At 53.4% G+C, this 21970-nt stretch overlaps 1 non-coding gene and 10 pseudogenes across 1 annotated transcript; all 11 read right to left on the bottom strand.

Moving 5' to 3' along the window:
• Positions 1 to 5100: 5100 nt before the first annotated feature.
• Positions 5101 to 5219, bottom strand: LOC141269198 (5S ribosomal RNA; annotated as a pseudogene).
• Positions 5220 to 6160: 941 nt separating this feature from the next.
• LOC141269585 (5S ribosomal RNA) lies at positions 6161 to 6280 on the bottom strand (annotated as a pseudogene).
• A 7187-nt stretch (positions 6281 to 13467) lies between these two features.
• On the bottom strand, positions 13468 to 13586 carry LOC141269063 (5S ribosomal RNA; annotated as a pseudogene).
• Positions 13587 to 14510: 924 nt separating this feature from the next.
• LOC141268932 (5S ribosomal RNA) lies at positions 14511 to 14630 on the bottom strand (annotated as a pseudogene).
• A 620-nt stretch (positions 14631 to 15250) lies between these two features.
• On the bottom strand, positions 15251 to 15369 carry LOC141266807 (5S ribosomal RNA). The gene has a single exon (XR_012320830.1). It is a non-coding gene; the product is annotated as a 5S ribosomal RNA (ribosomal RNA).
• A 920-nt stretch (positions 15370 to 16289) lies between these two features.
• LOC141268043 (5S ribosomal RNA) lies at positions 16290 to 16409 on the bottom strand (annotated as a pseudogene).
• A 621-nt stretch (positions 16410 to 17030) lies between these two features.
• LOC141269915 (5S ribosomal RNA) lies at positions 17031 to 17150 on the bottom strand (annotated as a pseudogene).
• A 606-nt stretch (positions 17151 to 17756) lies between these two features.
• On the bottom strand, positions 17757 to 17865 carry LOC141270078 (5S ribosomal RNA; annotated as a pseudogene).
• A 932-nt stretch (positions 17866 to 18797) lies between these two features.
• On the bottom strand, positions 18798 to 18917 carry LOC141268300 (5S ribosomal RNA; annotated as a pseudogene).
• A 620-nt stretch (positions 18918 to 19537) lies between these two features.
• On the bottom strand, positions 19538 to 19656 carry LOC141267847 (5S ribosomal RNA; annotated as a pseudogene).
• A 932-nt stretch (positions 19657 to 20588) lies between these two features.
• On the bottom strand, positions 20589 to 20708 carry LOC141268169 (5S ribosomal RNA; annotated as a pseudogene).
• Between the last annotated feature and the right edge of the window lie 1262 nt (positions 20709 to 21970).

The following is a 21970-nucleotide window of genomic DNA, read 5'->3' as shown; positions in this document are numbered from 1 at the left end:
TAGTGCGAAGCCCCACGTCAATTTTTTTTAAATCATTTCAGGAAATTCATGAAATAATTTAAAAAAATTGATGTGGGGCTTCGCCCTATATTTGTGTCCAGTCAGGTACAGCAGGCAGGAACGGGCTGCCCCCAACCACCAGCAGCCTATTTGTACCTAGCCGGACACAACAATATAGGGAAGCCCTTTTTTTCTGAATTATTCCATGAATTTCATGAATTTAAAAAAAAAAAAACGTGGAGCTTCGCCCTATTTTTGTGTCCAGCCAGGTACAACTAGGCAGCTGGGGGCTGGAATCTGCAGCGCAGGGAGGCCCAAGCTTTCTGGGCCCCACCCGCTGCAAATTGCAGTCCGCAGCCGCCCCGGAAAATGGCGCGTTCATAGAAGCGCCATCTTCTGGCGCTGTACCCAACTCATCCAGGGCCCTGATGCGGTGGCTCACTGGGTAATAAAGGGGTTAAGGCCAGCTTGGCATTATCAGCTGGCCCTAAGCCCGAAATTCATGGGGTCACGCCAATATTAGACATGACCACCATGAATTTCTAGTAAAGTATTTAAAAAAAACGCAAACACCCAGAAAAAAGTCCTTTAATTGAAATAAACACACAATTCTTTATTGTTCTAAATTAAACCATACTTACCATCACGCCCATTCCAGCTGAAGCCAACGATCTCCTGCAATAAAAGAAAAATAATAAAGCAACCTCATCCTTACCTTTCCATGGCTCCCACGACGGCTCCAGCTCTGCTACATCGAGATGACAGGCTGGACCGCAGCAGAACGCTGCCATCCAGCCTGTCATCCCGCAGACACTGAGAAGCGCAGGCATACTTCCACTCCTCAGTGTCTGGCTGTGACGGCATCCAGATGAGCCGACAATGAACTCGGCTCACCTCATGTACGTCACTGACAGCGTGGGAGAATTCTCCTGCACTCAGCGCTTCAGCGTGAGAATTTTCCCACGCTGTCAGTGACGTGCATGAGGTGAGGTCATGTCCCATGAACTCGGCGCACCTCATGCACGTCACTGACAGCGTGGGAGAATTCTCACGCTGAAGCGCTGAGTGCAGGAGAATTTTCCCACGCTGTCAGTGACGTGCATGAGGTGAGCTGAGTTCATTGGACATGACCTCGGCTCATCTGGATGACGTCACAGAAAGACACTGAGGAGCGCAAGCATGCCTGCGCTTCTCAGTGTCCGCGGGATGACAGGCTGGATGGCAGCGTTCTGCTGCGGTCCAGCCTGTCATCTCGATGTAGCAGAGCTGAAGCTGTCCTGGGAACCATGGAAAGGTAAGGATGAGGTTGCTTTATTATTTTACTTTTATTGCAGGAGATCGTTGGCTTCAGCTGGAATGGGTGTGGCGGTAAGTATGGTTTAATTTAGAACAATAAAGAATTGTGTCTTTATTTCAATTAAAGGACTTTTTTCTGGGTGTTTGTGTTTTTTTTAAATACTTTACTAGAAATTCATGGCGGTCATGTCTAATATTGGCGTGACCCCATGAATTTCGGGCTTAGGGCCAGCTGATAATGCCAAGCTGGCCTTAACCCCTATATTACCCAGTGAGCCACCGCACCAGGGCCCTGGATGAGTTGGGTACAGCGCCAGAAGATGGCGCTTCTATGAACGCGCCATTTTCCGGGGCGGCTGCGGACTGCAATTTGCAGCGGGTGGGACCCAGAAAGCTTGGGTCTCCCTGCGCTGCAGATTCCAGCCCCCAGCTGCCTAGTTGTACCTGGCTGGACACAAAAATAGGGCGAAGCGCCACACATTTTTTTTTTTAATTATTTCATGAAATTCATGGAATAATTAAGAAAAAAAGGGCTTCCCTATATTGTTGTGTCCGGCTAGGTACAAATAGGCAGCTGGTGGTTGGGGGCAGCCCGTTCCTGCCTGCTGTACCTGGCTGGACACAATTATAGGGCGAAGCCCCACATAATTTTTTTTTAATTATTTCATGAATTTCCTGAAATAATTAAAAAAAAATTGACGTGGGGCTTCACACTATATTTGTGTCCAGCCAGGTACAGCAGGCAGGAACGGGCTGCCCCCAACCACCAGCTGCCTATTTGTACCTAGCCGGACACAACAATATAGGGAAGCCCTTTTTTTCTTAATTATTCCATGAATTTCATGAAATAATTAAAAAAAAAAAAACGTGGAGCTTCTCCCTATTTTTGTGTCCAGCCAGGTACAACTAGGCAGCTGGGGGATGGAATCTGCAGCGCAGGGAGGCCCAAGCTTTTTGCCCTCCCCCCCCCCGCTGAAAATTGCAGTCCGCGGCCGCCCCGGAAAATGGCGCGTTCATAGAAGCTGGATGCTGTACCTGGCTGGCATACAAAAATATGGCGAAGCCCACGTCAAAAGTTTTGGGAAAAATTTATTAAAAAATAAATAATAATTTAGGGACTGCATCTTTATTAAGTCCTCAAATGTCATTTAGTGTTAAAATAAAGGATTTATTTAAAAAAAAAATGGCGTGGGATCCCCCATAATTTTAGTCTCTAGCGGAGGTTAAGCAGACGGCTGGGGCAGATGTTTGAAGCCTGGGAAGGGGGTAAAACCCACGGAGCTTCCCAGGCTACTAATATCAGCCCCCAGCTGAATACCTAGCCTTTACTAGCTATTAAAATGGGGGACCCCCCAAAAAAAAATGACGTGGGGTCCCCTCTATTTTAATAGCTAGCAAAGGCTAGGCAGACAGCTGGGGGCTGATATTAATAGCTCAGGAAGGGTGCCATGAATATTGGCCCCCTCCCAGGCTAGAAACACCAGCCGTCAGCCGCCCCAGAAATGGCGCATCCATAGGATGCGCCAATTCTGGCACTTAGCCTCGCTCTTCCACGCTGCCCTGGTGCGGTGGCAGGGGGTAATAGTGGTGGGGTTCATGTCAGCGCCAGCTGCCATGAAGCCCAGGTTAGTAATGATGGCCGTCTATATGACACCCCCATTACTAACCTACAAAGTGTTAAAAAGAAAAAACACACTACACCCAGAAAAAAATAATTTATTTGAAATAAAACACCATTTTATTTAATTCTTAGTTTACTAAAAAAAAAATAGTTACCTGTCCACGTTCCTGCTCTGATCTCCCATGCACAGCTGTCACATCTGGAGATGGTGACAGCTGTGCATGGCTGCTGTAAGCTCACGCTGCCGGGAACACGTCCGCTCCCGGCAGCGGGAGCCACTGACTGAGGTCACCGGAGTGCATTCAGGCAGCGCAGCTCCGGAGACCTCCTTTACGGCAGTGCTGTACCGTGGGAATTTCTCACGATACAGCAGTGCCGTAAAGGAGCTAACCGGAGCAGCGCTGCCTGAACTCCGGTGAACCCTTACGGCCCCGTCATTCTAGCGGCGGCAGCGGTTCAGAGCGGTCACATTCTATGTGGCTGCTCTGAACTGGAGATCTTCGTGGGACACTCGTGGACTACTACGGAGGGGTAAGGATAAGGTTGTGGTTTATTATTTTATATTTTATTACAGGAGATCGATGGCTTCGGGGAATTAGGTGTCTTGGTGAGTATAGGTGTAGTTTTTTATTTTTTACTTTATTTTAGGTGGCGATCGGCGGGGACAGGTAATGTATGAACTAATTTCTTTTAGGTAACCACTGGCCACCAATGACATGTATTTAACATTTATTGGGGACACAGTAGGGCAATTTAAATAGCAGGATCAGGCTGATGGGAACTACTGCTCCCATCGAGCTGATCCTGCTGGCAGGAGTGGACGGGGGACAGACATAGGCCGATGGGAGTAGTAGTGTCACATCGGCCTATGTCTGCCCGCACACACACCCGCACACACACCCGCACACACACACCCCGCACACACACCCGCACACACACCCCGCACACACACACACCCCGCACACACTAATCATGACGGGTCCGGGAGGTGAGGCTGACCTGTGCGGCCGTGGGAAAGTTGATGTGAGTTCATGCAGTCAAGCATGAACTCACATGAACCCTCTGAGGGCACCGCGGCTACTTCAAATGAACAGCTGATCGGCATCACCTGATACCTCAGCTGTTCATTTGAAATAACCGGCGGGAAAGCGCAGCACAGAACGGGAAAGCCGGCGGTGAAGTCTTTTCACTGCCGGCTTCCCCGCCCGGGTCCTTCGCTCCTTGGTGCTGCGCTCCCCGCCCGGTCCTAATTTACGATCGGGATGGGAGGTGGCGAGGGGAGCGGAGGATCGGGGTGGGAGGCTGCGGGGAAGCAGTATGGGGCTGCGTGATTGTTTAAAAGCCGGCGGCTTTTTACCGCGCGCCGGCTTTTAAACAATCAGGAGAATTCTCCCACGCTGGGATGGCATTCTGATGACAAGCTGGATCGCAGCTGAGCGCTGCCATCCAGCTTGTCATCCTTCAGAGACACTGCAGAGCGCAGGCATTATGGGAACTTCCGATTCCGGTATTCGATATTATAAAAGTATCGGAATTAAGTATCGGAATTCCTATACAGTGAATATCGGCCGATACCCGATATTTCAGTATCGGAATGCTCAACACTAGTGGCGAGCAATCTGGCCGTGACGGGGCAGGCTCCGAAGGGTCCATGCAAAGGCTGTGCCGTCCCTACAGGTGTGGTTTGTTTAGCAGTGATTCACCCGCCGCATCAGGTGTCTTCAAAAATGTCTCGGCGCAGGGTCTCCTGCAGGCTAAACCCTTCATCGCGGTATTGTGACAGAAAGAGCAAGCTGGACCCGTAACTTGGGGGCGGAGCGAGACGTCCAGGGGTGAATGAAGGAAGAGGGTGAGATGGTTGCCAGTGACTTTGAGCTGCTCTTCAGGGGCGAGGGTCATGTTGCCTGCAAAGGTCTTCTGCTTGGGGTTACCGGTGGTTGCCTCCAGCCATGAGGGAGACGCTGGTCCTGGTGAAAAGGAGCCTAGTATTAAAGTAAAGAAGCAACAATGCTGGAGGCCCACGGTGATCAGAAGGATGCTGGTATTTTGCAGAGATGAAATAGCGCAAGAGAGAAAGCAAATTAAAAAAAGAAAAGAGAATGAATGTGTGCACTTGTGAAAGGGAATGGAAAAAAGACATAGAAGAGAGTGCCCCCTGCTGGTGGAAGGAAGGAAAAAGCAAAAGCCTACAGCATTTGGTATTCCCAGGTGGTCTCCCATCCAAGTACTAACCAGGCCCAACCCTGCTTAGCTTCTGAGATCAGACAAGATCGTGCATGTTCAGAGTGGTGTGGCCATAAGCAGAGACAGGTCTCTCACTTGCTGCTTTTCTACTTTGACATCTGGCTGCCGGCTGCCCTTTCCAGTGCTCAGCAAGACCAGGTCCTTTTGTGCTTTCCCTTCTCTTCAATTTTTTTGCTGGCTTCCTTAAAAGGTCTTGTAGACACAACGCCCCACTCAGAGCCGCTGAGCTCACTGATCGGCTGCAGCGCTGTCGACCGAACGTCAGCTTCACGGCCAATGCCACAGGCCGGGAGCAGAGGCGAGACTCACCGGTAGACCCGGGTAGGGTTGAGTAGAGCGCGGTCAGTTGCTTTCTAATAGCCTGCAGCCGGGGATTAACTTTTAATGAAAGGGAACAATCCCTTTGACTGTCTGCAGCGCGCCACACCTAGGAAGCGCACTCTCACACACAAGCCAGCATGCACACGTGCTCGCACGTGACATCACCCCCTATCTGCCCCTACAACCTCTCCGTCACCATGCGTCAGACTCTCCTGCCTGTTTTATGATTTCAGGGCCCTATCAGGATTCACCCCCCCTCCCCAATCCCTTCACCACCTTCCGCACCTTCCTTGCACTGAGGTTAGCTCTTTGTCAGCCGTCTGGCTTGGTTACACAAGCTTCTTTGCAGAGATACATGTTACTTCTGCTGGCCCTCGCTAGGCGGCCGGCATCCAAAACCTTCCCTGGGCACCTGCTGAAAGCCTGGCCCCTTCACGGCCCCGGGTGCTTTTAATGCCATCATTTCCACACGGCGAGCTGCGGAGTCAATAAGCACTCCTTGCCGTGACAAGGAGCTCGGTGTCAGGCCTGCGTGAAGGCGGCGGGGTAGCGTACTTAGCTGCCAACTGGCTCAGAGGCCTTGGGGCTTCCATCATCTAAGTTACTTAAGGTCGGTGTCCGGCAAGGCGCCGTTGCATGCTAGCCGAGCTGGGCAGTAGGGCAAAACGTTATCAAAATGGTCTACGGCACCCGGTGTTCCCAGGAGGTCTCCCATCCAAGTACTGTCTGAGCCCAGCCCTGCTTTGCTTCCGAGATCCGACGAGAATGGGCGTATCCAAGGTGGTATTGCCAGTAGACGCTGCTTGATCCATCGCCCGGCCAGCCTTTCTCAGGATCGCTTGGTGGCGAGTGTAACATACCTGGCGGCGTCCTTGCATAGTGGTCCATCTCCCACTGTGCAAGAGCTCGCACTTGATCTCCTGTCCAGAATGTCTCTCTGGCTTCCCTCCATGCTGTCTGTTTGTGTCTGTTTCTGCTGCTTAAGGGCGGCGCCCGATCACTTCCTGCTTTTTGTACCTGCTGTTTGTCACACCCCTTGTGCGTCCTCAGCCTATTGCTGTCTGTCACCTGGTATATAGCTCAGCTGCTCCCATCTATCCCTGCCTGAGCATAGTGTTTCATTCAGTGTGTGCTTGCACTCTGAAGGTGCCAGGTCCCGTTCTTTGTCTCCTGCCTTGCGGTATCAGTTCCCGTGTCTGAACTGAGTCCTGTCTATGTCTCCTGCCTTGCGGTATCAGTTCCCGTGTCTGAACTGAGTCCTGTCTTTGTCTCCTGCCTTGCGGTATCAGTTCCCGTGTCTGAACTGAGTCCTGTCTATGTCTCCTGCCTTGCGGTATCAGTTCCAGTGTCTGAACTGAGTCCTGTCTGTGTACTCTTGCCTGCTGCCTCTCCTGGAGGCTGTATTTCCAGTCCTGTCTGAACACGCTCCTAACCTGTTCCTCCCGCCTTCTAGGGGCAGATTACCTAGACCCGCTCCTGTATCTTTTCTGTCCTGTCTGAACACGCTCCTTGCCTGTTCGTCCCGCCTCTCTGGGGGCCGTATTCCCAGACCCGCTCCTGTATTCCGCTGCAGTGTCGGTCTCCTCCGTACACTCAGTTCCAGTCTAAACTCTCTCCTATCCTTTACCTGTTTTGTCTCTATGTCCGTTCCCTTCCTTTTTCTGCAGAGTCTGAATTCGTACCTAACTCCTGCTTGTTGTCTCTGTACTCCCGTTTGTGAGTTTGTGGTCCACTCGCTACTTCACTGCAAGTACCCTGTGGGTATCTGGCTCTGCCTTTCTCTTCCTGTCTGTTCCGTGTGAACAGAGCCCTGTCCCCCCTGCTCTGCTTTGTTTGCCGCTCTGCGGTTTCCGCTCTGATCCTGCCTTGTTTACCGCTCTGCGGTTTCCGCTCTGCTCCTTCCTTGTTTACCGCTCTGCGGTTTCCGCTCTGCTCCTGCCTTGTTTACCGCTCTGCGGTTTCCGCTCTGCTCCTGCTTAGCTTGCCGCTCTTGCGGTTTCTGCCCTGCTCTTGCCTTGCTGGCCGCTCCTGCGGTTTCCGCTCTGCTCCTGCCTTGTTTGCCGCTCTGCGGTTTCCGCTCTGCTACTGCCTACTTAGCCGCTCTGCGGTTTCCGCTCTGCTCCTGCCTTGTTTGCCGCTCTGCGGTTTCCGCTCTGCTCCTGCCTACTTAGCCGCTCTGCGGTTTCCGCTCTGCTCCTGACTTGTTTACCGCTTTGCGGTTTCCGCTCTGCTCCTGCCTTGTTTACCGCTCTGCAGTTTCCGCCCTGCTCCTGCCTTGTTTACCGCTCTGCGGTTTCCGCTCTGCTCCTGCTTAGCTTGCCGCTCTTGCGGTTTCCACTCTGCTCTTGCCTTGCTTGCCGCTCCTGCGGTTTCTGCTCTGCATCTGCTCGCTGCTCCGGCAGTCCTGTCCTGCTCTGCTTCTGCTCGCTGCTCCGGCAGTCCCGTCCTGCTCTGCATCTGCTCGCTGCTCCGTCATTCCTGTCCTGCTCTGCTTGCGCTCGCTGCTCCGGCAGTCCCGTCCTGCTCTGCTCTTACCCACCGCTTCGGGCATTCCCTCTCTGCTGTGTTTGGCTGCTGCATCTGCGGTTCTGTTTCTGTGACCCAGTCTGTACTGGGTCTTGTCCTCTCTGTGCTCCAGCCCATCCTTTCGGCCAGTACCTCCCCGCCTGCATACTCGCCTGTATCCACCCGTCTGCATACCTGCCGTGTTCGCTTATATCCACCAGTCTGTGCCAGCCTATCCTGCCTGTTCCAGTAATCCCTGTGTGGGTCAACCCCCGTGTTCGGAGTTTGATCTGGAGTAGCACCTGGTCCCTCTGCTCGGTTTCTGCTTGGTGCACTGGCGTCGTATGCCGCCGTGCCACCTTGGTCGGATCGGCCAGATACTTAGTCACGCCCCTCCAGGCACTCTCCGGTTCATGGTCCAGTGGAACCACTACTCCCGCACACGCCAGTCAGTCCGGGCGTGTGCATAACAGCATGCTCAGGCCATGGTTCCCGTTGAGCCCCACGGCCTTCGCTCTCTGAGACGTTTTCTAGTGAATACATGTATTAAAAATAAATAGATAATTTTTTTTTTCCCTTAGCTGAGTTCCAGGCGAATTACGCACCGTCCAGATGGATCTATCAGCTCTCGTTCCTGCGGATCCGCCACGATACTATGGGGATCCAAGACAGTGTCGTGCATTTGTGGAGCAATGCATGCTACACTTTAAGGCCTACCCTCTCTATTTTCCTTCCGATTGGGCTAAAGTGGCCTTTATGATTGACTACCTAGCGGGTGATGCCTTGAAATGGGTCACCCCCCTATGGGAAGCATGGGATCCTGTCGTCCTTGACCTGCAGGCCTTTCTGGTGGCCTTTCGTGTGGTCTTCGAGGACCCTAACCCTGAAGCCCCTGCTGAAGCTTCACTTCCCAATATCCCGGAGCAGCCCCGATGGGTAATGTGTGTGGGTAGCGCAATAGTCCTCCAGCCCAATGAGACTACTGCCCACCCAGAATCCTCACAGGGTGACTACGCTTTCCGGAATACTTCTCCCAACCTCAAGAGGCAGTCCAGACGTGCTAGTCGTAGAGGCAAGCCGTCACGCCAGGGTCTGTCCTCCCTGAGACCTCCTGACCCCAACCTTGAAGTCCCTACTGAAGCTTCATCTCCCTGTATCCCGGAGAAGCCCCAACGGGTAATGTGCGTGGGTAGTGCACCAGTTCTCCTGCCCTAAGAGACTTCTGCCCATCCAGACTCCACACAGGAGAACTTCCTGCACCCGGCATCAGATGCTTCACCCACTTTAACCGGTGTGCATGTCCAAGGATGCTCCAAAGCTGTGGTTACCTCAGAGTCTGTGCACCTCTACTACCTGGTGGAGGACCCCCTGTTGCCTCCTGAATCCTCCGGGATACCACTCGATAACAAATGGAGAGAGACTTCTCTACACCCGGTACTCGATACATTGTCCGCTTCGTCCTGTGAGCCTGACAATGGGTACCCCAAAGTGGTAGTTACCCCCGAGTCTCTACACCCCTCCAACCAGGCAGAGGACCTCCAGTTGTCTCCTGAACCCTTCGGGGTGCTACCTGGTTGCGAAAGGACAGAGACTCTCCTATACTCTGTACCTGATACCTCGCTCGCTTCATCCAGTGAGTCCAACCTAGTGTACTCCGAAGCAGAGGTTAACCATGAGTCTCTACACCCCTCTGACCAGGCAGAGGACCTCCATTTGTCTCCAGAACCATTCGGGGTGCCACCTGGTGGTGAATGGACAGAGACTTTCCTATATCCTGGATCTGATACCTCGCTTGCTTCGTCCAGTGAGTCCGACCTAGTGTACTCTGAAGCAGAGGTTACCCGTGAGTCTCTACACCCCTCTGACCAGGCGGAGGACCTCCAGTTGTCTCCAGAACCGTTCGGGGTGCCACCTGGTGGTGAATGGACAGAGACTTTCCTATACTCGGTACCCGATACCTCGCCTGCTTCGTCCAGTGAGTCCGACCTTGTGTACTCTGAAGCAGATGTTTTCTCTGAGCCTCTGCACTCTTCTGACCCGGCGGAGGACCTCCAGTTGTTTCCTGAATCCTCCGGGGTACCACCAGATAACAAAGAGGCAGTGACTTTTCCTCATCCTGTACCTGATAACCCGTCTATTTCTTCCTGTGAGCTTGACAAGATGTACCTCGAAGCAGAGATTACCCCCAAGTCTCTGTCCCCCTCCAACCCGGTGGAGGACTTCCAGTTGTCTCCTGTACCCTCTGGGATGCCACCTGAATGTATGTGGAGTGAGACTTCCTTGTGTGCTGTTCCTGGTACTCCACCCATTTCGTCTGTTGCTAAGGGTGGCTGGATGGGAGGTAGCATCCTAGCTACCCAGAGGAGACCAGTTTTTCCGGTGGACAGTGGAAGTGATCTCTTCGAAGGGAAGAATTGGCCCTCAAATTCCCTGCGGGAGATTCTGGCAGGCCTGAAGAAGAGGGGGCGTAAGGGGGGGTACTGTAACATACCTGGCGGCGTCCTTGCATAGTGGTCCATCTCCCACTGTGCAAGAGTGCGCACTTGATCTCCTGTCCAGAATGTCTCTCTGGCTTCCCTCCATGCTGTCTGTTTGTGTCTGTTTCTGCTGCTTAAGGGCGGCGCCCGATCACTTCCTGCTTTTTGTACCTGCTGTGGGTCACACCCCTTGTGCGTCCTTAGCCTATTGCTGTCTGTCACCTGGTATATAGCTCAGCTGCTCCCATCTATCCCTGCCTGAGCATAGTGTTTCATTCAGTGTGTGCTTGCACTCTGAATCTGCCAGTTCCCGTTCTTTGTCTCCTGCCTTGCGGTATCAGTTCCCGTGTCTGAACTGAGTCCTGTCTATGTCTCCTGCCTTGCGGTATCAGTTCCCGTGTCTGAACTGAGTCCTGTCTTTGTCTCCTGCCTTGCGGTATCAGTTCCCGTGTCTGAACTGAGTCCTGTCTATGTCTCCTGCCTTGCGGTATCAGTTCCCGTGTCTGAACTGAGTCCTGTCTGTGTACTCTTGCCTGCTGCCTCTCCTGGAGTCTGTATTTCCAGTCCTGTCTGAACACGCTCCTAGCCTGTTCCTCCCGCCTTCTAGGGGCCGATTACCTAGACCCGCTCCTGTATCTTGTCTGTCCTGTCTGAACACGCTCCTTGCCTGTTCGTCCCGCCTCTCTGGGGGCCGTATTCCCAGACCCGCTCCTGTATCCCACTGCAGTGTCGGTCTCCTCCGTACACTCAGTTCCAGTCTGAACTCTCTCCTATCCTTTACCTGTTTTGCCTCTATGTCCGTTCCCTTCCTTTTTCTGCAGAGTCTGAACTCGTACCTAACTCCTGCTTGTTGTCTCTGTACTCCCGTTTGTGAGTTTGTGGTCCACTCGCTACTTCACTGCAAGTACCCTGTGGGTATCTGGCTCTGCCTTTCTCTTCCTGTCTGTTCCGTGTGAACAGAGCCCTGTCCCCCCTGCTCTGCTTTGTTTGCCGCTCTGCGGTTTCCGCTCTGCTCCTGCCTTGTTTACCGCTCTGCGGTTTCCGCTCTGCTCCTGCCTTGTTTACCGCTCTGCGGTTTCCACTCTGCTCCTGCCTTGTTTACCGCTCTGCGGTTTCCGCAATGCTCCTGCCTTGTTTACCGCTCTGCGGTTTCCGCTCTGCTCCTGCTTAGCTTGCCTCTCTTGCGGTTTCTGCCCTGCTCTTGCCTTGCTTGCCGCTCCTGCGGTTTCTGCTATGCTCCTGCCTTGTTTGCCGCTCTGCGGTTTCTGCTCTGCTCCTGCCTTGTTTGCCGCTCTGCGGTTTCCGCTCTGCTCCTGCCTACTTAGCCGCTCTGCGGTTTCCACTCTGCTCCTGACTTGTTTACCGCTCTGCGGTTTCCGCTCTGCTCCTGCCTTGTTTACCGCTCTGCGGTTTCCGCTCTGCTCCTGCCTTGTTTACCGCTCTGCGGTTTCCGCTCTGCTCCTGCTTAGCTTGCCTCTCTTGCGGTTTCTGCCCTGCTCTTGCCTTTCTTGCCGCTCCTGCGGTTTCTGCTATGCTCCTGCCTTGTTTGCCGCTCTGCGGTTTCTGCTCTGCTCCTGCCTTGTTTGCCGATCTGCGGTTTCCGCTCTGCTCCTGCCTACTTAGCCGCTCTGCGGTTTCCGCTCTGCTCCTGCCTTGTTTACCGCTCTGCGGTTTCCGCTCTGCTCCTGCCTTGTTTACCGCTCTGCGGTTTCCGCTCTGCTCCTGCCTTGTTTACCGCTCTGCGGTTTCCGCTCTGCTCCTGCTTAGCTTGCCGCTCTTGCGGTTTCCACTCTGCTCTTGCCTTGCTTGCCGCTAATGCGGTTTCTGCTCTGCATCTGCTCGCTGCTCCGGCAGTCCTGTCCTGCTCTGCTTCTGCTCGCTGCTCCGGCAGTCCCGTCCTGCTCTGCATCTGCTCGCTGCTCCGGCAGTCCTGTCCTGCTCTGCTTGCGCTCGCTGCTCCGGCAGTCCCGTCCTGCTCTGCTCTTGCCCACCGCTTCGGGCATTCCCTCTCTGCTGTGTTTGGCTACTGCATCTGCGGTTCTGTTTCTGTGACCCAGTCTGTACTGGGTCTTGTCCTCTCTGTGCTCCAGCCCGTCCTTTCGGCCAGTACCTCCCCGCCTGCATACTCGCCTGTATCCACCCGTCTGCATACCTGCCGTGTTCGCTTATATCCACCAGTCTGTGCCAGCCTAACCTGCCTGTTCCAGTAATCCCTGTGTGGGTCAACCCCCGTGTCCGGAGTTTGACCTGGAGTAGCACCTGGTCCCTCTGCCCGGTTTCTCCTTGGTGCACTGGCGTCGTATGCCGTCGTGCCACCTTGGTCGGATAGGCCAGATACTTAGTCACGCTCCTCCAGGCACTCTCCAGTTCATGGTCCCGTGGAACCACTACTCCCACTCATGCCAGTCAGTCCGGGCGTGTGCATAAAAGCGAGCAATCTGGCCGTGACGGGGCGGGCTCCGAAGGGTCCATGCAAAGTCTCTGCCGTCCCTACAGGTGTGGTTTGTTTAGCAGTGATTCACCCGCCACATCAGGTGTCTTCAAAAATGTCTCGGCGCAGGGTCTCCTGCAGGCTAAACCCTTCATCGCGGTAATGTGACAGAAAGAGCAAGCTGGACCCATAACTTGGGGGCGGAGCGAGACGTCCAGGGGTGAATGAAGGAAGAGGGTGAAATGGTTGCCAGTGACTTTGAGCTGCTCTTCAGGGGGGAGGGTTGTGTTGCCTGCAAAGGTCTTCTGCTTGGGGTTACCGGTGGTTGCCTCCAGCCACGCGGGAGACGCTGGTCTTGGTGAAAAGGAGCCTAGTATTAAAAGTAAAGAAGCAACAATGCTAGAGGCCCACGGTGATCAGAAGGATGCTGGTATTTTGCATAGATGAAATAGCGCAAGAGAGAAAGCAAATGAAAAAAAGAAAAGAGAATGAATGTGTGCACTTGTGAAAGGGAATGGAAAAAAGGCATAGAAGAGAGTGTCCCCTGCTGGTGGAAGGAAGGAAAAAGCAAAAGCCCACAGCACCTGGTATTCCCAAGTGGTCTCCTATCCACGTACTAACCAGGCCTGACCCTGCTTAGCTTCCGAAATCAGATGAGAGCAAGCGTGTTCAGGGTGGTGTGGCCGTAGGCAGAGACAAACCTCTCACTTGCTGCTTTTCTACTTTGAAGTCTGGCTGCCGGCTGCCCTTTCCAGCGCTCAGCAAGACCAGGTCCTTTTGTGCTTTCCCTTCTCTTCAATTTTTTTGCTGGCTTCCTTAAAAGGTCTTGTAGACAGAACGCCCCACTCAGAGCCACTGACCTCACTGATCGGCTGCAGCGCTGTCGACGGAACGTCAGCTTCACGGCCAATGCCACAGGCCGGGAGCATAGGCGAGACTCACCGGTAGACCCGGGTAGGGTGAGTAGAGCGCGGTTAGTTGCTTTCTAATAGCCTGCAGCCGGGGATTAACTTTTAATAAAAGGGAACAATCCCTTTGACTGTCTGCAGCGCGCCACACCTAGGAAGCGCACTCTCACACACAAGCCAGCATGCACACGTGCTCGCACGTGACAACACCCCCTATCTGCCCCTACAACCTCTCCGTCACCATGCGTCAGACTCTCCTGCCTGTTTTATGATTTCAGGGCCCTAGCAGGAATTACCCTCCCCCCCTCCCCAATTCCTTCCTTGCCTTCCTTGCACTGAGGTTAGCTCTTTGTCAGCTGTCTGGCTTGGTTACACAAGCTTCTTTGCAGAGAAACATGTTACTTCTGCTGGCCCTCGCTAGGCGGCCGGCATCCAAAACCTTCCCTGGGCACCTGCTGTAAGCCTGGCCCCTTCACGGCCCCGGGTGCTTTTAACGCCATCATTTCCACACGGCGAGCTGCGGTGTCAATAGGCACTCCTAGCCGTGGCAAGGAGCTCGGTGTCAGCCCTGCGTGGTAGCGTACTTAGCTGCCAACTGGCTCAGAGGCCTTGGGGCTTCCATCATCTAAGTTACTTAAGGTCGGTGTCCGGCAAGGCGCCGTTCCATGCTAGCCGAGCTGGGCAGTAGGGCAAAACGTCATCAAAATGGTCTACAGCACCCAGTGTTCCCAGGAGGTCTCCCATCCAAGTACTGTCTGAGCCCAGATCTGCTTTGCTTCCGAGATCAGACAAGATCGGGCGTATCCAAGGTGGTATGGCCAGTAGACGCTGCTCGATCCATCGCCTGGCCAGCCTTTCTCAGGATCGCTTGGTGGCGAGCAATCTGGCCGTGACGGAGCGGGCTCCGAAGGGTCCATGCAAAGGCTGTGCCATCCCTACAGGTTTGGTTTGTTTAGCAGTGATTCACCCGCCGCATCAGGTGTCTTCAAAAATGTCTTGGTGCTTTGTCTCCTACAGGCTAAACCCTTCATCGTGGTAATGCACAAGAAAGAGCAAGCTGGACCCGTAACTTGGGGGCGGAGCGAGACGTCCAGGGGTGAATGAAGGAAGAGGGTGAGATGGTTGCCAGTGACTTTGAGCTGCTCTTCAGGGGGGGGGGTCGTGTTGCCTGCAAAGGTCTTCTGCTTGGGGTTGCCGGTGGTTGCCTCCAGCCACGCGGGAGACGCTGGCCCTGGTGAAAAGGAGCCTAGTATTAAAAGTAAAGAAGCAACAATGCTGGAGGCCCACGGTGATCAGAAGGATGCTATATTTTGCAGAGATGAAATAGCGCAAGAGAGAAAGCAAATGAAAAAAAGAAAAGAGAATGAATGTGTGCACTTGTGAAAGGGAATGGAAAAAAGGCATAGAAGAGAGTGCCCCCTGCTGGTGGAAGGAAGGAAAAAGCAAAAGCTTACAGCACCTTGTATTCCCAGGTGGTCTCCCATCCAAGTACTAACCAGGCCCAACCCTGCTTAACTTCCAAGATCGGACAAGATCGGGCGTGTTCAGGGTGGTGTGGCCGTAGGCAGAGACAAGCCTCTCACTTGCTGCTTTTCTACTTTGACGTCTGGTTGCCGGCTGCCCTTTCCAGTGCTCAGCAAGACCAGGTCCTTTTGTGCTTTCCATTCTCTTCAATTTTTTTGCTGGCTTATTTAAAAGGTCTTGTAGACACAATGCCCCACTCAGAGCCGCTGAGCTCACTGACCGGCTGCAGCGCTGTCGACGGAACGTCGGCTTCACGGCCAATGCCACAGGCCGGGATCATAGGCGAGACTCACCGGTAGACCCGGGTAGGGTGAGTAGAGCGCGGTTAGTTGCTTTCTAATAGCCTGCAGCCGGGGATTAACTTTTAATGAAAGGGAACAATCCCTTTGACTGTCTGCAGCGCGCCACACCTAGGAAGCGCACTCTCACACACAAACCAGCATGCACACGTGCTCGCACGTGACAACACCCCCAATCTGCCCCTACAACCTCTCCGTCACCATGCGTCAGACTCTCCTGCCTGTTTTATGATTTCAGAGCCCTAGCAGGAATCACCCCCCCCTCCCCAATTCCTTCCGCACCTTCCTTGCACTGAGGTTAGCTCTTTGTCAGCCGTCTGGCTTGGTTACACAAGCTTCTTTGCAGAGAAACATGTAACTTGTGCTGGCCCTCGCTAGGCGGCCGGCATCCAAAACCTTATCGGGCACCTGCTGAAAGCCTGGCCCCTTCACGGCCCTGGGTGCTTTTAACGCCATCATTTCCACACAGCGAGCTGGGGAGTCAATAAGCACTCCTAACCGTGACAAGGAGCTCGGTGTCAGGCCTGCGTGGTAGCGTCCTTGGCTGCCAATTGGCTAAGAGGCCTTGGGGCTTCCATTATCTAAGATACTTAAGGTCGGTGTCCGGCAAGGCGCCTTTCCATGCTAGCCGAGCTGGGCAGTAGGGCAAAACGTCATCAAAATGGTCTACAGCACCCAGTGTTCCCAGGAAGTCTCCCATCCAAGTACTATCCGAGTCCAGCCCTGCTTTGCTTCCGAGATCAGACGAGATCGGGCATATCCAAGGTGGTATGGCCAGTAGACACTGCTTGATCTATCGCCCGGCCAGCCTTTCTCAGGATCGCTTGGTGGCGAGCAATCTGGCCGTGACGGGGCGGTCTCCGAAGGGTCCATGCAAAGGCTGTGCCGTCCCTACAGGTGTGGTTTGTTTAGCAGTGATTCACCCGCCGCATCAGGTGTCTTCAAAAATGTCTCGGCGCAGGGTCTCCTGCAGGCTAAACCCTTCATCGCGGTAATGTGACAGAAAGAGCAAGCTGGACCCGTAACTTGGGGGCGGAGCGAGACGTCCAGGGGTGAATGAAGGAAGAGGGTGAGATGTTTGCCAGTGACTTTGAGCTGCTTTTCAGGAGGGAGGGTCGTGTTGACTGCAAAGGTCTTCTGCTTGGGGTTACCGGTGGTTGCCTCCAGCCACGCGGGAGACGCTGGCCCTGGTGAAAAGGAGCCTAGTATTAAAAGTAAAGAAGCAACAATGCTGGAGGCCCACGGTGATCAGAAGGATGCTGGTATTTTGCAGAAATGAAATAGCGCAAGAGAGAAAGCAAATGAAAAAAAGAAAAGAGAATGAATGTGTGCACTTGTGAAAGGGAATGGAAAAAAGGCGTAGAAGAGAGTGCCCCCTGCTGGTGGAAAGAAGGAAAAAGCAAAAGCCTACTGCACCTGGAATTCCCAGGCGGTCTCCCATCCAAGTACTAACCAGGCCCAACGCTGCTTAGCTTCCAAGATCAGACGATATCGGGCGTATCTAAGGGTGTATGGCCAGTAGACGCTGCTTGATCCATCGCCCGGCCAGCCTTTCTCAGGATCGCTTGGTGGCGAGCAATCTGGCCGTGACGGGGCGGGCTCCGAAGGGTCCATGCAAAGGCTGTGCCGTCCCTACAGGTGTGGTTTGTTTAGCAGTGATTCACCCGCCGCATCAGGTGTCTTCAAAAATGTCTCGGCGCAGGGTCTCCTGCAGGCTAAACCCTTCATCGCGGTAATGTGACAGAAAGAGCAAGCTGGACCCGTAACTTGGGGGCGGAGCGAGACGTCCAGGGGTGAATGAAGGAAGAGGGTGAGATGGTTGCCAGTGACTTTGAGCTGGTCTTCAGGGGGGAGGGTCGTGTTGCATGCAAAGGTCTTCAGCTTGGGGTTACCGCTGGTTGCCTCCAGCCACGCGGGAGATGCTGGTCCTAGTAATTAAAGTAAAGAAGCAACAATGCTGGAGGCCCACGGTGATCAGAAGGATGCTGGTATTTTTCAGAGATGAAATAGCGCAAGAGAGAAAGCAAATGAATAAAAGAAAAGAGAATGAATGTGTGCACTTGTGAAAGGGAATGGAAAAAAGGCATAGAAGAGAGTGCCCCCTGCTGGTGGAAGGACGGAAAAAGCAAAAGCCTAAAGCACCTGGTATTCCCAGGCGGTCTCCTATCCAAGTACTAACCAGGCCCGACCCTGCTTAGCTTCCGAAATCAGGCTTGTTCAGGGTGGTGTGGCCGTAGGCAGAGACAAGCCTCTCACTTGCTTCTTTTCTACTTTGAAGTCTGGCTGCTGGATGCCCTTTCCAGTGTTCAGCAAGACCAGGTCCTTTTGTGCTTTCCCTTCTCTTCAATTTTTTTGCTGGCTTCCTTAAAAGGTCTTGTAGACACAACGCCCCACTCAGAGCCGCTGAGCTCACTGATCGGCTGCAGCGCTGTCGACGGAACGTCAGCTTCACGGCCAATGCCACAGGCCGGAAGCAGAGGCGATACTCACCGGTAGACCCGGGTAGGGTGAGTAGAGCGCGGTTAGTTGCTTTCTAATCGCCTGCAGCCGGGGATTAACTTTTAATGAAAGGGAACAATCCCTTTGACTGTCTGCAGAGCGCCACACCTAGGAAGCGCACTCTCACACACAAGCCAGCATGCACACATGCTCGCACGTGACAACACCCCCTATCTGCCCCTACAACCTCTCCGTCACCATGCGTCAGACTCTCCTGCCTGTTTTATGATTTCAGGGCCCTAGCAGGAATCACCCCCCCTCCCCAATTCCTTCCTTGCCTTCCTTGCACTGAGGTTAGCTCTTTGTCAGCCGTCTGGCTTGGTTACACAAGCTTCTTTGCAGAGAAACATGTTACTTCTGCTGGACCTCGCTAGACGGCCGGCATCCAAAACCTTCCCTGGGCACCTGCTGAAAGCCTGGCCCCTTCACGGCCCCGGGTGCTTTTAACGCCATCATTTCCACACGGCGAGCTGCGGAGTCAATAAGCACTCCTAGCCGTGGCAAGGAGCTCGGTGTCAGGCCTGCGTGAAGAGCGGCGGGGTAGCGTACTTAGCTGACAACTGTCTCAGAGGCCTTGGGGCTTCCATCATCTAAGTTACTTAAGGTCGGTGTCCGGCAAAGCGCCGTTCCATGCTAGCCGAGCTGGGCAGTAGGGCAAAACGTCATCAAAATGGTCTACAGCACCCGGTGTTCCCAGGAGGTATCCCATCCAAGTACTGTCCGAGCCCAGCCCTGCTTTGCTTCCGAGATCAGACGAGTTCAGGCGTATCCAAGGTGGTATTGCCAGTAGACGCTGCTTGATCCATCGCCCGGCCAGCCTTTCTCAGGATCGCTTGGTGGCGAGCAATCTGGCCGGGACGGGGCGGGCTCCGAAGGGTCCATGCAAAGGCTGTGCCGTCCCTACAGGTGTGGTTTGTTTAGCAGTGATTCACCCGCCACATCAGGTGTCTTCAAAAATGGATCGGCGCAGGGTCTCCTGCAGGCTAAACCCTTCATCGCGGTAATGTGACAGAAAGAGCAAGCTGGACCCGTAACTTGGGGGCGGAGCGAGACGTCCAGGGTGAATGAAGGAAGAGGGTGAGATGGTTGCCAGTGACTTTGAGCTGCTCTAAAGTGGGGAGGGTCGTGTTGCCTGCAAACGTCTTCTGCTTGGGGTTACCGGTGGTTGCCTCCAGCCACGCGGGAGATGCTGGTCCTGGTGAAAAGGAGCCTAGTATTAAAAGTAAAGAAGCAACAATGCTGGAGGCCCACGGTGATCAGAAGGATGCTGGTATTTTGCAGAGATGAAATAGCGCAAGAGAGAAAGCAAATGAAAAAAAGAAAAGAGAATGAGTGTGTGCACTTGTGAAAGGGAATGGAAAAAAGGCATAGAAGAGAGTGCCCCCTGCTGGTGGAAGGAAGGAAAAAGCAAAAGCCTACAGCACCTGGTATTCCCAGGCAGTCTCCCATCCAAGTACTAAACAGGCCCAACCCTGGTTAGCTTCCGAGATCAGACAAGATCAGGCATGTTCAGGGTAGTGTGGCCATAGGCAGAGACAAGCTTCTCACTTGCTGCTTTTCTACTTTGAAGTCTGGCTGCCGGCTGCCCTTTCCAGTGCTCAGCAAGACCAGGTCCTTTTGTGCTTTCCCTTCTCTTCAATTTTTTTGCTGGCTTCCTTAAAAGGTCGTGTAGACACAACGCCCCACTCAGAGCCGCTGAGCTCACTGATCGGCTGCAGCGCTGTCGACGGAACGTCAGCTTCACAGCCAATGCCACAGGCCGGGAGCAGAGGCGAGACTCAACGGTAGACCCGGGTAGGGTGAGTAGAGCGCGGTTAGTTGCTTTCTAATAGGCTGCAGCCGGGGATTAACTTTTAATGAAAGGGAACAATCCCTTTGACTGTCTGCAGCGCGCCACACCTAGGAAGCGCACTCTCACACACAAGCCAGCATGCACACGTGCTCACACGTGACAACACCCCCTATCTGCCCCTACAACCTCTACGTCACCATGCGTCAGACTCTCCTGCCTGTTTTATGATTTCAGGGCCCTAGCAGGAATCACCCCCCCTCCCCAATTCCTTCCTTGCCTTCCTTGCACTGAGGTCAGCTCTTTGGCAGCCGTCTGGCTTGGTTACACAAGCTTCTTTGTAGAGAAACATGTTACTTCTACTGGCCCTCACTAGGCGGCCGGCATCCAAAACCTTCCCTGGGCACCTGCTGAAAGCCTGGCCCCTTCACGGCCCCGGGTGCTTTTAACGCCATCATTTCCACACGGCGAGCTGCGGAGTCAATAAGCACTCCTAGCCGTGGTAAGGAGCTCGGTGTCAGGCCTGTGTGAAGGGCGGCGGGGTAGCGTACTTAGCTGCCAACTGGCTCAGAGGCCTTGGGGCTTCCATCATCTAAGTTACTTAAGGTCGGTGTCCGGCAAGGCGCCGTTCCATGCTAGCCGAGCTGGGCAGTAGGGCAAAACGTCATCAAAATGGTCTACAGCACCCGGTGTTCCCAGGAGGTCTCCCAATCAAGTACTGTCCGAGCCCAGCCCTGATTTGCTTCCGAGATCAGACGAGATCGGGCGTATCCAAGGTGGTATGGCCAGTAGATGCTGCTGGATCCATCGCCCGGCCAGCCTTTCTCAGGATCGCTTGATGGCGAGCAATCTGGCCGTGACGGGGCGGGCTCCGAAGGGTCCATGCAAAGGCTGTGCCGTCCCTACAGGTGTGGTTTGTTTAGCAGTGATTCACCCGCCGCATCAAGTGTCTTCAAAAATGGCTCGGCGCAGGGTCTCCTGCAGGCTAAACCGTTCATCGCGGTAATGTGACAGAAAGAGCAAGCTGGACCCGTAACTTGGGGGCAGAGCGAGACGTCCAGGGGTGAATGAAGGAAGAGGGTGAGATGGTTGCCAGTGACTTTGAGCTGCTCTTCAGGGGGGAGGGTCGTGTTGCCTGCAAAGGTCTTCTGCTTGGGGTTACCGGTGGTTGCCTCCAGCCACCCGGGAGACGCTGGTCCTGGTGAAAAGGAGCCTAGTATTAAAAGTAAATAAGCAACAATGCTGGAGGCCCACGGTGATCAGAAGGATGCTGGTATTTTGCAGAGATGAAATAGCGCAAGAGAGAAAGCAAATGAAAAAAAGAAAAGAGAATGAATGTGTGCACTTGTGAAAGGGAATGGAAAAAAGGCATAGAAGAGAGTGCCCCCTGCTGGTGGAAGGAAGGAAAAAGCAAAAGCCTACAGCACCTGGCATTCCCAGGCGGTCTCTGTTAAATGGTTAATTATGGAAATTCATTTGGAATGTTAATCGATAATCATTTTTCTGAGTTCTATGCCTCAGCCATCGTGTCTCGTTGACATGCGCTATTTGTGTGTGTATTTTTTGTTCACTACCATATGTAGAACAGGTGTCCATACGACTGGCTATAAAAGCCCATGGTACAGAAAGGGGGGGCTCTCTTGCTCTGCCCACCCCACAAGACACAGAATCTTCATGCTGAGAAGCAGATGACATGTAGGCCTGGACACATGCTGGACAAAGACATGATTTACCAGCCAGGATCCAAGGAAAGATGGGTGAATCTCAACAATTAAGCTAATTATGGACAAATGGACAATTACTTTATAACTAATTATTGTATGTACCTGCTGCAATCTGATTCTTTTTAATGGACAATCCAAGAATAAATAGATACATTTTTTTATAAGAATATCGTAATATTGATACTTTGAGAAGTCCTCAGTAGAAAAAAATAATACAGGAAGAGTATTATTTTACAATGGTGAGCCAGCCAGTCCTGTTTTTTTGTTTTTTAAATTAAGTAAGTGAATTTCTTCCGTGAACAAGGGGGGAGTCCTGACGAGCTGAACAGCTG

This window comes from Phyllobates terribilis, unplaced genomic scaffold (assembly GCF_046119375.1).
Source record: "Phyllobates terribilis strain yellow unplaced genomic scaffold, ASM4611937v1 Scaffold_4__5_contigs__length_816908805, whole genome shotgun sequence".
NCBI classification, from domain to species: domain Eukaryota; kingdom Metazoa; phylum Chordata; class Amphibia; order Anura; family Dendrobatidae; genus Phyllobates; species Phyllobates terribilis.
Note: the sequence above shows the minus strand (reverse complement) of the source record. Positions and strands in the feature narration are given on the sequence as shown.